Source organism: Spodoptera frugiperda, chromosome 25 (assembly GCF_023101765.2).
Source record: "Spodoptera frugiperda isolate SF20-4 chromosome 25, AGI-APGP_CSIRO_Sfru_2.0, whole genome shotgun sequence".
Taxonomy (NCBI): domain Eukaryota; kingdom Metazoa; phylum Arthropoda; class Insecta; order Lepidoptera; family Noctuidae; genus Spodoptera; species Spodoptera frugiperda.
In genome coordinates this window covers 13,973,076-13,988,998 of record NC_064236.1, presented here as the reverse complement: position 1 = coordinate 13,988,998, position 15,923 = coordinate 13,973,076, and the positions used below count along the sequence as shown (strand labels likewise).

General features: G+C 37.4%; 1 long non-coding RNA gene across 1 annotated transcript; it reads left to right on the top strand.

Moving 5' to 3' along the window:
• Window positions 1-14,035: 14,035 nt before the first annotated feature.
• On the top strand, window positions 14,036-15,005 carry LOC118264751 (uncharacterized). The gene is made up of 2 exons (XR_004782698.2): window positions 14,036-14,369; window positions 14,646-15,005. It is a non-coding gene; the product is annotated as an uncharacterized LOC118264751 (long non-coding RNA).
• The last annotated feature ends 918 nt before the right edge of the window (window positions 15,006-15,923 follow it).

The window sequence follows — 15,923 nt, the reverse complement described above, 5'->3', positions numbered from 1 at the left end:
GCTTTTCGGGTTTTAAAAAAATTCTCAGTAGTAGCACGGAGTCTGGAATTGTGCCCAGTATATGGCAATAGGCTCACCCCCTATTACATGGGACTTATAACATAAAAAGTGGGTATACATTGTATAGCGGCATTACGTGCCGTAATGCGCACCTATGCCTAACCCATAGTGGATAAAAGGCGTGACGTTAAAAAAATATATTATTAGGTTTTTTCGCTTCGTTTTTAGGCATAATCAAATCGAAACCTTTATTCCCCCTGGAAATAACATTTTGCACCTGATTCCAAGATTAAAACAACGTATTTTGACGAAAAAGTTAAAACTAAAATCCTCGCTTTACCCAACGCTTACGATAAACAAACCAGATATACATCTTCATAACTATTGCATACATACAACGCTGTCTGGTATTGATTTTCTAGGCATATACTAGCACAGATAGGTACAAAATCAGAACCCTCTCACTGGATACGAGACGACCCCTACGTTTCCAATATATCGAAACCTTTAAAAAAAGAAAATTGCCTGAATTTCCATATTTTATTAACTATTCTCATATGTACCGTCTATTATTTTGTCTAATTAATGAAAATAAATTTTTATTGTGGAATATTTTCTCGACTATCCAATAAAATCGGGTCGTACACTTTTCGCTCATGGAAAGTTCTAGAAAAGTCGGACAGAGTAAAGTTCACAAATTTTTTGAAAATATACGGGAGTCTAAACGTGCGAGCTTTAAACTACCTGTTGCCCGCGGTTTTGTTCATCTTGGCTTTATTTAATTTAATCTATAAATATAGTAGTTTATTAAATATGAAATCAATAGAATTGATAATTAAAATGTACAAAAATGTTAACATCCCATTATAACGAATCAGAATCAATGTAACACGCACTTTTTTTATGTTAGAAGCCAGTAAACGGGTGACGGATCACCTGATGGTAAGCAATCACTGCCGCCCATGCACACCCTAAACACCAGAGGCGTTACAAGTGCGTGGGCGACCTTTTGAGGGTTAGGAATTTAAGGTTTGTTGGGAATATTGGGATTAATTGGGCCTCCACTTTTCAACTTATTGCCATACAACTGGGCACAGTTACACTCGACTTAGTGTTAAATACTAAGTGCCTTAGTATGAATCGGACCCGAGCGTTTTTTTCCTCTGCAGTGGCACTTGCTACTAGGTACTTAACCAAATAAGTCGGTCAAATTCAACTACGCAAACCCTATTCACCTAACAAGAAGTGAGCACAAGATTGTTATCAAATTAAATAGAGGCTTGCCAAAATATAAATAATATAATAGAAAAGTAGCCATTAGCCAACCAACTGTAGGCCTACCTACTATTGTATTCTGTCTATTGTAATATACGTTATTCCAACATAATTATATAAGTATTTATTGTCGAAATCCCTACTTCAAGTGCCGTAAGGGTCTACTAAGAGGCTACATATAATAATCAGGGATTGGATAGCAACGACCCCTGATAACCCTTTAAGCTGTAATATAATATTCTACCCACTTGCAAGCGTAATAATGCGGAAATAATGCTAAACCCCAGATTCATAGTCCAGCTGTGACACCTAAGGGGCTGTTGATGATGATGAATAAAATTAAAAACTTTACTAATAGCCGATGCACTGCTGACCAAATAATCACCACGCATGCTCGTTGTGGGTTGGCGATTTCAAAAATATAAACCCATTTCATACCCGTACCCTCATGTATGAGAAGCAGGCGTCTTAAATCTCCGGGCCACAAAGACTAAATAGAACTAATCTGTTATTATATAATACCACAAAATTATTATGACAGTTTGCTTCAATAGTGAACAAAATAAAACTTCTGAGAAATACAGAATTTAAAAATTGAAATTAAAATAATTCAAACCAAGCAGCATATGATAACTTAATACATAATTATGGTTTAATTCGCGAATTCCTAAGCACGTGGAAATGTAATAGAGCAAAGTATTATTCCATTGTTTATTTCTTGGAATGGACCTGTGCGTTGTTTACCGCAGTAAATTGATCCGTATTCCTTGGGGCTACGTTAAACGATAATTAGAAAAAGTCGGAGTACAAAAACAGAATATATCTGCCTGCCTTCAGGGGTAAACAATCGCGATATATGGCTGATATTAATTATTATGAGATTGTTTTTCGGTACAGTTATTTCTGATATACCCCGAAGGTAAGAGAGATAGGATGTCACAGCATGTCATGGAAAGGTTCCAACAGTAAAAATGTATCATTTATTATAGGTACCTGATATTATCATCCTTGTATTACACAAAACATACCAAATGCTAAGATTATAATAACACCAGTTATTGATCATTATAATATACTTTTTCTTTTCTATTGTTTGTAAGTTGAATACATGTCATCAATAGCTGTATTCAGCTTAAGTCTGCTTCAGACATGTATAGAATGAAGACAGCTGTTTTAAAATGCTATATAATATAATATGCTTATTACATTAATTATCCATATTACGTCTTGCACTTATGACATGCCTCTTCCTTCACATTCGTACTACCCGTCGTCGTACCTTGATATAAAAAGCGTTATGTTTCTACACAAATTAAGAATGAATAAAATGCTCTAAGTTCTATATGTTTCCAGCTTTCCTACAATGTTCTTTTTGTCATACGTAAAATTTGGAAAAAGTTCAGCAGCTCTTGGCAGTCTTCCAACCCGATTTTAATGGGAAAGTAGAGAATCACCACAACAACACACACTTGTAACTGTAACTTTTGCAAATGTGCTAAGCTACGTTGCTAGGATGCGTTTGGCTTCCACCAATCGTATTCATTGGTACACATAGCATAGCACTGGGTAAACAGACTCTTGAGTATGTTTGTTGACCAAGCTATGTTTTTATATGGAAAGATGCGTACTATTCATAGCACATCTTACTGGCACAGCCAAATAGCTTAGTATCGGTGGAAACGGTCACATAGTTTTACAGCTTAGCTATTACATCGTCGTAGTTAGCTACATAACACATGTCTAGTGGAAAAGCACCCTCAACAATCCGTTCCTTAAACTGAAAAGTAATTTTTACTACTATTGGTAGCTACAAATTTCAACGGCCCTTGTGTTATGGTATGCAATTGCCTGTAAAAGCAGATACAAAAGCGATGCGAATTTTGCAGGAAACTTAGAATGGTGCAAGCGGGTTGGGCATAGACCAAGATAATAATTATGATGGTAGGTACTTCTATGGGCAATACGGCTCATTCGAGTTAAATAAAGCATAGCCGCACTCTACCACCGTGAGTAACAACTGTTTACCGACATTATTCATTGCTATTGAGACTCCATACATTTGTTTCGTACTTTACTTATAATAGAGTCCAGATTTCTGCTCTCACGGGGGTTTGTTAGATTACGGAGTATTTCTTAATAAACAACAGTATTAATATCTAAAAAGAACGTTTTATTATAATAAAGATATACATAGCAAGAATGACACAGTTACAATGACAACCAAAAACAATCATGACACCTAGTTAAATTTTCAGGAACAAATATTAAAACTAAACTCATTTGTGTTACTCAACACTCCCCCTAAAATTTAACTACAATAAAAAATAAATCTCCCACTGAAACTCACATATCAAACAGTGGGAAAAGAACACAAAATCTGATCTCTTAAATAGGTAAAAGATTGAGTTGGTAATGCTTTAGTCAATATGTCAGCTAATTGACTATTACTAGGAATATAATTTATCTTAATTACACCAACCTCAACCTTTTCTCTTATAAAATTAAACTTTATATCTATGTGCTTAGTTTTCTTGTGATAAACAGGATTATTGATCAGCTTGATCGCACTCTGGTTATCAACATACAACGGCACAGATATAATATTTTCACCTAGGTCTAACAATAATTGTTTTAACCACAATATCTCCTTTGCAGCCTCACATGCAGCTACAAATTCTGCTTCTGTCGTGGAGAGAGCAGTAGTCTTTTGTTTCTGGCTACACCACGTTATTGGTCCCCCATTCAAAAAGAAAATGTAACCCGTAGTAGACTTACGCGTATCAATATCGCCTGCAAAATCTGAATCTGAATAGCCAGTAAGATCACTACTTCCTCCATAAGTTATACATAAGTCCTTAGTATTTATTAGGTATCTAATAACACGTTTGAGTGCATTTACATGTTGCTGACTTGGGTTGTTTACATATCTGCTCAAAACATTTACAGCAAAAGAAATGTCAGGCCTTGAAACAGAACTCAAAAATAATAAGGAGCCTATAGCTTCCCTGTATGGAAAATTAACAATATCTTCATCAATTTTCTTTGAAATAACAACATTTACATCTGTCGGGGTATTGACAGGATTTGAATTACTCATACAAAACTTCTCTATTATTTGTTCTATGTAGTCCCTTTGACAAATATAGATACTATTATTTACTCTCTCTATTTCCATTCCCACAAAATATTTCAATTTTAGTTCCCTTATTTTAAATTCTTGTTTCAAATCTTTCATAATTATACTAATCATTGAGGAACTGGAAGAAACTAAAAGTACATCATCAACATAAATTATTAAAATTACTTTTACCCCATTGAAAATACCTACATAAACACAACAGTCAGCCTGAGATTGCACAAAACCATAATTAACTAAAAATTCAGTGAATCTTCTATTCCAACAACGGGATGCCTGTTTCAGACCGTACAATGATTTATTAAGTTTTAAGATACAATCATTTTTAAATGTAATTCCTTCTGGTATTTCTATAAAAATATCCTCATCCAAGTACCCATTCAAAAAAGCAGTTTTTACATCAAATTGTTCAATTTCTAATTTATATTTAGCTGCAATAGAAAGAACAATTCTTATAGAATCGTATCTCGTTGTTGGAGAGAATATTTCTTGATAATCTATACCTTTAACTTGATTAAAACCTCGTGCGCATAAACGAGCTTTGAATCGTCTTACCTGATCATTTTCTCCCTTTTTAATTGCAAAAACCCACTTTGTAGTAAGTGTATGTTGACCAGACCTCTCGACTGGAGTCCAAGTATTATTTTCTTCATGCGCAAGCAGTTCTTCATCAATAGCTTTCAACCAGTCATTTCTTTGTGGACTCTTCATTGCTTCAGCGTATGTCTGAGGCAGTGACAGTTCAACAAGATTTGCTTCAAATCTTCTATTAATTCTAGGTCTCAAATTTATATTCCTTGCAATTAAATCATCATCTAATTCTTGAGACGGTTCATATGTAGGGTCACTACTACTACTACAACAACTCAACATGCTATTGTCATTCTCTGATGATGATATTTCTAAATGAGTATTCTCTAGATTGTTTTCTTGCATTTGATTTCCTTGTTCAAATGTCTTCTCTTCATCATCAATATATATTTGTGCAATATTTTTCCGTATCTCTGGAACATTATGTTCTTCAAAAATAACATTTCTAGATATTTTAATCTTCTTGGTTTCTGGATTGAACATCCTATAATTGTTGTTATCATACCCAACTAGTATCATTTTCTCACTCTTCTTATCAAGTTTTGTTCTTAGTTGATCAGGAATATGGACATAACCAATGCTTCCAAATACCTTCACATGGCCTACATCAGGTTTGATGCCATTCCATAGTTCATATGGTGTTTTCTTAGGAGTCTGGCTGGAAGAAGTTCTGTTTAATAAATAAACTGCACAATTCACAGCCTCTGCCCATAATTCCAGTGACACATCTCTTGCATACAACATGGAACGTGCACTCTCTACAATGGTACGGTTCTCTCTTTCAGCACGCCCATTTTGTTCAGGTGTATAAGGTGCAGTACACTCATGAACTATACCTTCTTTGCTTAGATACTCTTTGAAGGATTTATTTACATACTCTCTTCCATTATCAGTATGCAATATTTTGATACTATGCATGTATTTATTTTTGATAATAGCATTGTATTTCTTGAATATATCAATCACATCACTTTTATGCTTTACAAAATATACATGCCTGAAGCTTGTTGCAGCATCCTTGAACAATACAAAGTATCTTGCACCTTGAACAGATGTATGACTCATTGGACCACAGACATCACTATATATAAGGTCACCTGGCTGTAGTTCTCCTCTTACAGATTTGTGAAATCTAAATCTGCACTGCTTTCCATAGGCACATGCTTCACAGACAAAATCAGCTTTATCATTGTTGTCAAAATTCAAGCCTTCTACTGTATTTTCAGCACTCATATTCCTGATATTTTGTATGTTAATATGTCCCAATCTTTCGTGCCAAATTTTCATGTTACTTTTATCATTTTGTACCAAGTTACATGTATCTGAGATTACAGCTTTTATTTTCAATTCATATAGATTATTTTCAGTCATTGTTGCATACAATACTAACTTATTATCTTTATAAATGAATGCATTGGAGTCTTTCTTAACAATGGTGTATGATTTTCGCATAATCACACCTTCTGAGAATAAATTTCGTCGCAAACTCGGAACATACAATACATCATGTAGTTCACTAGTCTCCCACTGTCCATTGACATATCTCTTTATTAATACCTTGCCTATGCCAGCTACTTCCACTGATTGCTTGTTTCCTAATGTCAATGATTTCTGATTGCATTCAAATAGTTCTGCAAAGAACTCCTTTCTGTAGGTCATATGTGCGGAGGCACCACTATCTAAAATCCAAGCATTCTGTTCAGCTTCATGTAAACTTGCTTCTACATTGAACGCTAACATATTTGCACCTTCTTGTTGAGGTTTTCTGTTCTTGGATTTCTTTGGATAACGACATTCTCGAGAAAAATGTCCTCGTTTTCCACAATTATAACATTCAAATCTATGTTTAGTGTTATTATTCTGATTCGAACTACAAGCATTTTTATTTGGCTCACTTTGTTTAGAGCTCTTCTTCCAACTTTTGTTGGCCACGAGGAGAGCAGTTTCTTGTTCTTCTTCACATTGCAAACTAGCTTCTTCATCTAACAATCGTGCAGTGAGATTAATAAGAGTCTGTTGTTTTGGATCCAATGACATCCATGCTTGACGAAGTGATCTGTACTTTTGTGGCAGTGTTCCAAGTATTTTTGTAATCACAGCCATTTCACTGACATTTTCACCACTTTCTTTCAACTGCTTGGCTAACGATTCTACTTTCGAAATATGTTGAGCTACGCTGTCAGTCGGTGACATTTTGTACTGATAAAATTTTTCATGGATTATCATTTTACATAACTCACTCTTTTGTTCATATATAGATTCTAGTTTCGTCATAATTTCCTGAGCTGTTTCACAATTTTCCACTAAAGTGATTTGCTTGAGTTCCATCGAAGATGTAATGATGAACATCGCCATGCCATCGTTCTTTGTCCATTCAACACTATTTTCAGACGGTTTGGGCACTGAAATATCAATCCCTTTTGCTTTCAGGGCACATTTTATCTGAAACTTCCATTGTCTGAAGTTATTTCCGTCAAATTTATCCATGTTCATAGATCGCGTGGACTCCATTTTGAGATTATTTCTCAAAATACGATTGTAACTTTTTCTTTGCTATTTTCTTTTAGATATCAATTACAGAACCTCCTGGGCCCATAACCTGTTAGATTACGGAGTATTTCTTAATAAACAACAGTATTAATATCTAAAAAGAACGTTTTATTATAATAAAGATATACATAGCAAGAATGACACAGTTACAATGACAACCAAAAACAATCATGACACCTAGTTAAATTTTCAGGAACAAATATTAAAACTAAACTCATTTGTGTTACTCAACAGGGTTATTGTTGTTAAGCACATGATTTTTATGACAAATAAAGAGGCTGAAAAAGGCTGTTGACATATTACGTTACTTTTAGGTGAATAATCAAAAAAAATCTCGCCTTTACAAATTTTGTTGGGAGTGGAATAAAATTGTAGTGCCGTATGTTTTTTCCTGAAATGCATTTGCGCAGTTGGGACCCCTGCGTTGCGGGGCTTGGCGCAGCGCGGCGGTACCTCAGAATCGTCGGAACCGCCCGCCAGTACTGACGTAACCCCAGTGAGAAAAACGTAATTTTGTGCAAATGGAAGTTATATGACATTGGCTTTAGTCCTCTTCGGCTCCCCATTGCTTTTGTATAGCAATGGGGAGCCTTACAACATGACATGGAGTAAGTACCTCTTAATCATTTTTTAAATATTTTTCAGTTCTCTTCGATTCTGCATCGGGACAAGTGCGGGACACGCCCAAATCTCTACGTTGTGTCGGAGTAACCAGTTCTTGTTTCATTTTTAGCAGGATTGTAATGTTCAAGGTGGCTGAGGTCTGGCGCAGTTGGAGTCGGAGGTCGAATAGTGTTCGGCTTTTTTTTTTAATAGTTTTTGTTCCTCTTAAAAGTTCACAGTGCCGGTAGCTTGGAGGAGGGAGTACGGCTGTAGCGTTGGCGGCAGGTTGATACCGTCTGGCGTTAAGGGGAGGGGGTAGGAGAAGGGGCCTTATTGATTCGCAACGTGGGCAGTGAGCTAGGGTTCAAATAAAAACTCTGTGTCTTTGTTTGATAACTAGTTATTTAATCTGGTTAGCCACTTTTTCTAAGCCAGTATTTACTGTACACTAAACCAGCACCCGTGAATTAAATTATTTTATTGTTGCTAACACGAAACTTATTCTGTTCACAGCTACATACGATAACGACCTGCCAGATGGAAAGGCGACGAAGGGGGCTTTACTAGTGTAAATGCAAGCCACCCTTCATGATCTATGTACAGTCCCCCCCCCCCCAATCAAGCCGCCGGGATCCCCACACTAACAGCAGCGGGGTACATGGATCTAAAACTAATATCTTCAATGAAGCTGGACCCACAACGGTGTCTGCAGTTTGCAACGTTCGTTACACACGCGATGATGTGTACACGGATTATACGTAGAACTCTGTCTTCTATCAATGCTTTTATTGTATTGCGTATGTGTCCCATGCAATAAATAGCCCTTCAATTTCATGGAATTGTTGTTTTATTTAAACAAATACAATACCTTATCTACACACAATCACACGCACCATCAAACACACAATGCACACACATTTAATATATACTTTTTCACATAAACACACAAATACAAGCAAGCAAACAAACAAAATCACACACACAAGCATGCACTCAAGTACAGAACACACACACACAAACTCACAAACAAACAATCATACATACATACATACACATACATACATACATACATACATATATACATACATATATACATACATATATACATACATACATACACACACACACATACACACACACACATACATACATACATAAATACATGCATACATACATACACACACACACACACAACCGCGCGCGCACGCACATACACACACATACCTACACACACACTTACACTCACACCCATAAAACCATTCATACAAAGATACCAAACATACATACACACACTTATGAACATTACTCGAAACCGATCGAACATTCTCGGAAATGATCATGTGTCCTCAAATACGATTGAGCATACTTGATCACCTACGAGCTTTGTCTATCCTTTTCGAGAGTTCTCAAATACTTTCCAGCGTTACTCGATAATTTTCAGGGTTAGTCGAAGAATATTAATGCTCATAAACGATCGAGTGGCCTCGAAAGCGACCAATAATTCTCGAAAACAATCGAGCATCCTAGAAAACGATCGATCGTCCTCTTTCACTTCCAAGCATTATTCTAAAACGACCGACCATCTTCGATCACGTTCGATTTCCAAAGTAACTCGATCACTTTGAGCCGTTCTCAACACTTTTGATCGTTCTCTATCACTTTCCAGGGATGCTCAATCACGTGTAGCATCCTTGTTAACTATCGATCGACCCTGAAAATGATCGAGCTTCCTAGAGCACGTTCGAGCGGTAGGTACTCAATCAATTTCTAATGTTACTCGATACCTTTCGAGCGTTCTCTAAAACGATTGATCGTCCTCGTATATTTTCGAGACTTACTTCGAAACAATTGTTATAATCATTTTTAACTATTTCAAAAAAATATACTTTTAGATAAATAAAAAGTACCGGTGGTCAGGGCTCCAGAGACAGGAATTTCTGGGGTACGTATCTTGCCCAGATCATATGTGAGTTAGCTTTTGGAATATTAAATGACTAGGGGCTACTACAAAGTGTAATCTATTTCTCGTACCCACAACACTACAAGTGTCATTGTGACAGAAGATTCCATAAAAACATGACAAACTATCTCTATGAAAGTTATTGTGACAGTACTGACAATGACAGAACTTTATTTTATGTCTTACTAACGTGCCACGTGGCCAAAACATTACAAGACAAAATAAATACACCAATTCATTGTTTATTTAAATGAAAATAATAAACTAAATAATTATTTCAATAAATATGACTTAAGTATTAAAAAATAATATAAGACATCAATGTCAATATCTCGATTAAAATCGAAAATAATGAATCGATACCTGTTTCAGCACAGCTCTAAATCGAATATTCGCTATAAATCATAGAACTCAAGCAGAATCGAAAACTTCTGCCACCTGTAGCGCTGCTCTAGCTATCGGTGCCGAGGACACCGTAATTGGTAACGTTTTGTAAGACTAAGCGCACACTTTGTTGACTTTAATATAAACCTGCAAGTTAGTTAGTCACCCCGACTTTGCACGAGTCCCTATGAACATTCTACTCCTGCGAAATGAGATATAAGTTTTAGTCAGCCATAATTATGGTATACATAGGGTAAACTTAACATCGTACATTATACATCACTGTAACTGATCAGCTCAGCTGCATCATTAAATGAAACACTAACTTTTCCTAATACCCAACAAGGATATAACGATATCTCCTCTACTTCTGAGATTTTGTTAAGTTGAAAATGCAATTATACTTATCTGACTCCACTCACCCACTAAGAAAATCGAACCCTTTGCTAGGCAGTCGAACTAACTTTCACTCGCCCAACGAGTTTCGGTCAACTCACTTCATCTCACTCACTCAACAGCAGTGGACTCTAGAAAAAAAGAGGTTGGCTTTAATCTCCGCATACCTACAGCAGGCAGTTTAGAGATCGCAGTTTAAAATAATCAGATTTATTACGATTTATTTACGATTCCCGCACGGAACAACTCTTTCTGTGATCCACAAATTGTATCTGGATGTCATGTGTGTGAACTTGTATGCTTGTCACAGGAGAAAATCCTAGTGTGGGGCAACGTTTTAAAAAAGACATTATTAGGTACTTACTTAACGAAATTGATGATTCACTATCATTTATGAACAATTTCAGATTTATTTCCAGGATAAAGTTTGCATGAAAGGCTTGTTTACAATAATTTTTCATCGTTATTTTTAACTAGCTGTGCCCGCGACTTCGTCCGCGTGGAATAGTTATTTTAGGCATTATATTTATTTTTGCAAACAACTTTCTCAGCTTCATAAATTATACCTGTTACCCACGGTTAATTTGTGCATTGAAAATTCGTGATAGCACTGGATTATGATTATAAGGAACAATCCCCACTCATTTCTATACTATATGTGTTTCCACTGTTTTCCGGAAACCTGCGCCTATAGGTTGGGTATCCGCCACCCCGGTTTGTGTTTCAGAAATAAAATTCCTAGGGTACTTTTTAGATGGGCTCGCTACATACGCGTTATAGCAGTGGTAAGTCCCTCTTTGAAGAGTGGCTTGAGAGGCGTCCACGGCGTCTTCACCTACCGCCTGACGCAGGTACTTACCGAACACGGAAGTTTTTCGGTTGGTACCTGTTTCGAATTCGGCGGGAGGAAACACCCGGGCGTTTCGTCTGGGTGTCGTCATTGCGAGGACCGCCCGGAAGATATGGTGGAGCATACAGTGGCGGTGTGCATTGCATGTGCTGAGCATCGCCATGTCCTTAGGGATGTGAATGGCGACCTCTCACGTCCGGCTCTAGTTCAGGCCAAGGAGCGAGGGGGAAAGGGACGCCGTCTCCCCCTTCTGCGAAGCAGTCATCCTAGCTAAGGAGGAGGCGGAGCGCGTGAGGGAACGATCCTCATCACGCCCCAGCCGCCGCAGAAGACATTCCGAGCATCGAGGATCGCGTGACGATCCCCAGCCACCGTAAGCGCGGGTCTGCGGACGGCGAGTAAGAGTAGCTCGTCGCCCGATCAAAACCAGACCCGTGCGTACCGTGCGTCGCGTTCTGTGGTCAATGATCAAAAAATGATTTACTTCGTTAGTAAGACGATAATTTTTTTTATAGTTACACCAGGCTCCGCGTCGTTCGCAAACAATGCCTCTCCTCCTGGCAGCGTCGTGTTTCGCACATCATGCGGCGCGGGTGAATTTTATATCGGAGTTATTTTAAAATTGTAATATCTTCTAAGATGTTTATTGAAGTTTAGTGATGTCAAAGACAATTTTGTTCACAATTAAATACTCTTAATGAACAACACATTTATTTCGATAAAGATTAATATTTTTTCGTTAATACAACTCTTAACAAATAATGCATTAATTTCGACCCAGTTTGATTACCATAAAAACGATTCTAGTAAGTTAATCCTAAAAGATAGACATATACTGTCGCGGACTTTTTTGATCATTTTAAGAGGAATAATTCTTTCATACATATAATTTTCGTATCTTGAACCATTTTCGCAGCGCACGCAACGGAAGCCCTCAAGAATTAATAATTTCTCCCGTTTTGTCCACATTTTCCTTTATTTCTTCGCTCCTAATAGTTATAGCGTGATGTTTTATAGCCTATCACCTTCGTCTCGATAAATGGACTATCCAACACAGAAAGAATTTTTCAAATCGGATAAAGTAGTTCCATGAAAGGCTTGTTTACAATAATTTTTCATCGTTATTTTTAATTCCTAATTTTATTGAAGACTAATCATTAGTTTAAACATTTTTGTTAACATATTACGTCCGTAAAAAATAATTGAATTATTAACCAAACACCAAAAAATCGACAAACGTACAAGCAAACAATGAAAATATATTTTTTATACCATGTTCATTGTTCAGTAATAGATCCTTTACAATAAGTATTGACACAGATACTTCAATCATAGTTATGTTCCAATGCATCTCAATTGAAATGTATTTTATGTGACACATTAGGTACGGCCTACAACTGACTCGATCAGTTAGATACACCATCATTATTTTGAGTTATAAGTGTTAAGGAATAAGGCCCCAGCCCATCTGGTGAAAAGCTGGTGCTAAAATTCCCCTCTACACTAACATAAGGTTGGCTACCCTGGGCAATGTGAAGTGTTATGATTTGTTTCAGTGACTTACTTGCTGCAAATTCATATTATATTGAATATGTATAAAGGTTCGATGTAGTTTTATTTATTAATTTTCAGCTGTGATCGTACTTACCTACCCTCCTTCCACTTCTCTCTGTGCAGAGCTTTCTGCTATTAACTTAGCTTCTGAATAAGATGAAAGTAAAATAAGATTAACTTTTGCGATATTTTCGTAGCATGTTCTACAGCGGGCGTAGCAGGCTTGAAATTAGCGTAGTAGGTACCTACTCTCCGCTAATTTCCGCGGAAAATTATGAATTTGAGGATTCTTGGAGATTCGGGAATTAATGAGGGGGGTAATTGGGACTCCGGTTACCTCAGTCACGCGGCGAAACCCAAAGCTAGCGTTGTTTCACGTCGATTTTCTGTGAGAACATAGTATTACACCGGTCGAACCGGCCCATTCGTGCCAAAGCATGGATTTCCTACAGTGTATTTAATAGCGGGCAAACACCGTGTGCATAATGAAATCTGAGCTCTTAGCAACAGGAGTTATTGCGCTTTAACCGCAAGGGCGACGATTAGGCGAAGGGCATGATGTGTAAATAATAAACAAAAGTAACTCCATGCATGAAACGCTCAACCAGGCGCATCAAGTACGTAAGCAAGTCAAAAAATTATTTATAATAGTTAATAGCATATGGCTTTCACATAATGAGTACGGTAGGTCTTGTTACCTAATTCCAGTTAATCCTTTCGCCATCTACCTATATCACACGCTTTTGATTTTATGGCATTTTCATGTGGGTACACCACTGCCTACCCCCAAATTCTACCATCCATGTAGTTAGTGTGCGCCAATCCTTTCAATTCTATACGTAATATAAATCATCTCGGCCGCTGGGAACCAATGTGACCTATATACGCACACAGGTGGGAGTTAGGTATAGACTGCACTTGCGCACGCAAGGTCTGCCATCAATCAATATAGCGCATATCAGTCCCCGGGCGAAGCTACTCGAATCTCGCTCACCGCCGCACCCGGCACTAAGAGCCGAGGAGCGGACCCTGTCGGACGGGAGCCCACTTCTGCAGTTCAAAGTAATCAAGTAAGTGTTCAACTTAAGCCTAGGGCTCCTATACTTCATTGTGTTACCTTCGCTCTAGCAATCAAGTGTTTTTATTGTGAAATTAGGAAAAAATCTTGCGTTTCTTTGTTGTGAGTGGGTAGCCAGTCAAGGTCGTGTAGGGTGTTGTGTGTCCATTAAGCAGCTCCTAAAAACAAGCAACCAGCTAAGCTCTCTTGCCCCTGCAAAGTGGTTCCAGGCGCTATATCTGCGACTTATCGTGAATACAGTGTGTGTTTTTTTTTTTGGTGATTTCAGGTATACCTACGTACTCATTCGTACTCATCATGTCGGTCCTGATTGCCGGAATGCGTCGTAAGGTCGGGACTATAACACCCACCAAGGACCTCGAGATGTCGCAGCGGCCGGTCGACACCACCCTGTGGTGCGTCTGCGAGGTGTGCGGCCTCCGCATCCACCCGCTGCTGCGCACCACCAACACCACCCCCACCGATGTCAAGAAGCCATCGAACTAAATGCTACGCGTTTAGACAAATGTTCGTTATAATTTTCGCTTCACTCTTCAACCCTTAGATCGTCCCAAGAAATGAATGAATTATTATATCAACCTTCCTTAGATGTCCTACTCTTTCAATTAAACCCTCTTTAGTTCAAAAATGGTGTTTTATTTATACTCATGGTATCGATTCCTCCCACACACCTACACACCCACACACCCACAACCCACACCCTGGCACATACGTAACTAGGACAAAAAGAGGACATACACCCACACACATAGAATCACTGAATCAATCCTAGGTACTTATTGAGCACTTATACACAACGATACATTGCTCAAACCGCACAATGGTATATGAACATCAAGGTTTTTAAAAAGCTTATTTAATAGAACACAGATACCAAAAGAACACTAGAAAAAGGGAACATAAGTACTAGTCGCTATACCTAAATCTGACTAGCTCTCCCTAATTATCATTATAATGATTAGTATTTTTATATTAGTATTTATTACTGATCTATAATACTTATGTATTAGGAGCCCAATTAACACAACATTCAGGTGCAACAAGTATGAGCTGATACAGGCAGGCAACATACCACCCAGCTTCACTTAAAAGCCTGGAGTTGTAGGTAGGAAATGATAGGTCCCATAGTGCCTGTTATGTTATTACCCAATTGAGACAAATGCTTTGACTTTGAGCATTGTCTTTGTGAACTATGCAATCTTTAAGGACTGTTAATCTAGAATACTAAATAGACTTTTATATACCTAATTTGAAAATTTGTTAAAGATCAAAGGTCAATCTAACTCCTATCCTAACTAATTAATGCCTATGCAAGCTCACATACTTTCATTATGTTACTTACATATTTTAGTTTAAAAAAAAAACAATGTTACCCCAAAATAAAATTTTCTCCTGTGTCGTGGTTACGTTTACAAACATACAATTTCACATATGGATCCAGCTACACGTTGCCAGCCAGTTGCCCAGCCAACTCACCAACAGTGCAGTCCACATTATCATCACTAAAAATCACCAATGTTCTGTTTACTTAACAAAATTATATTTT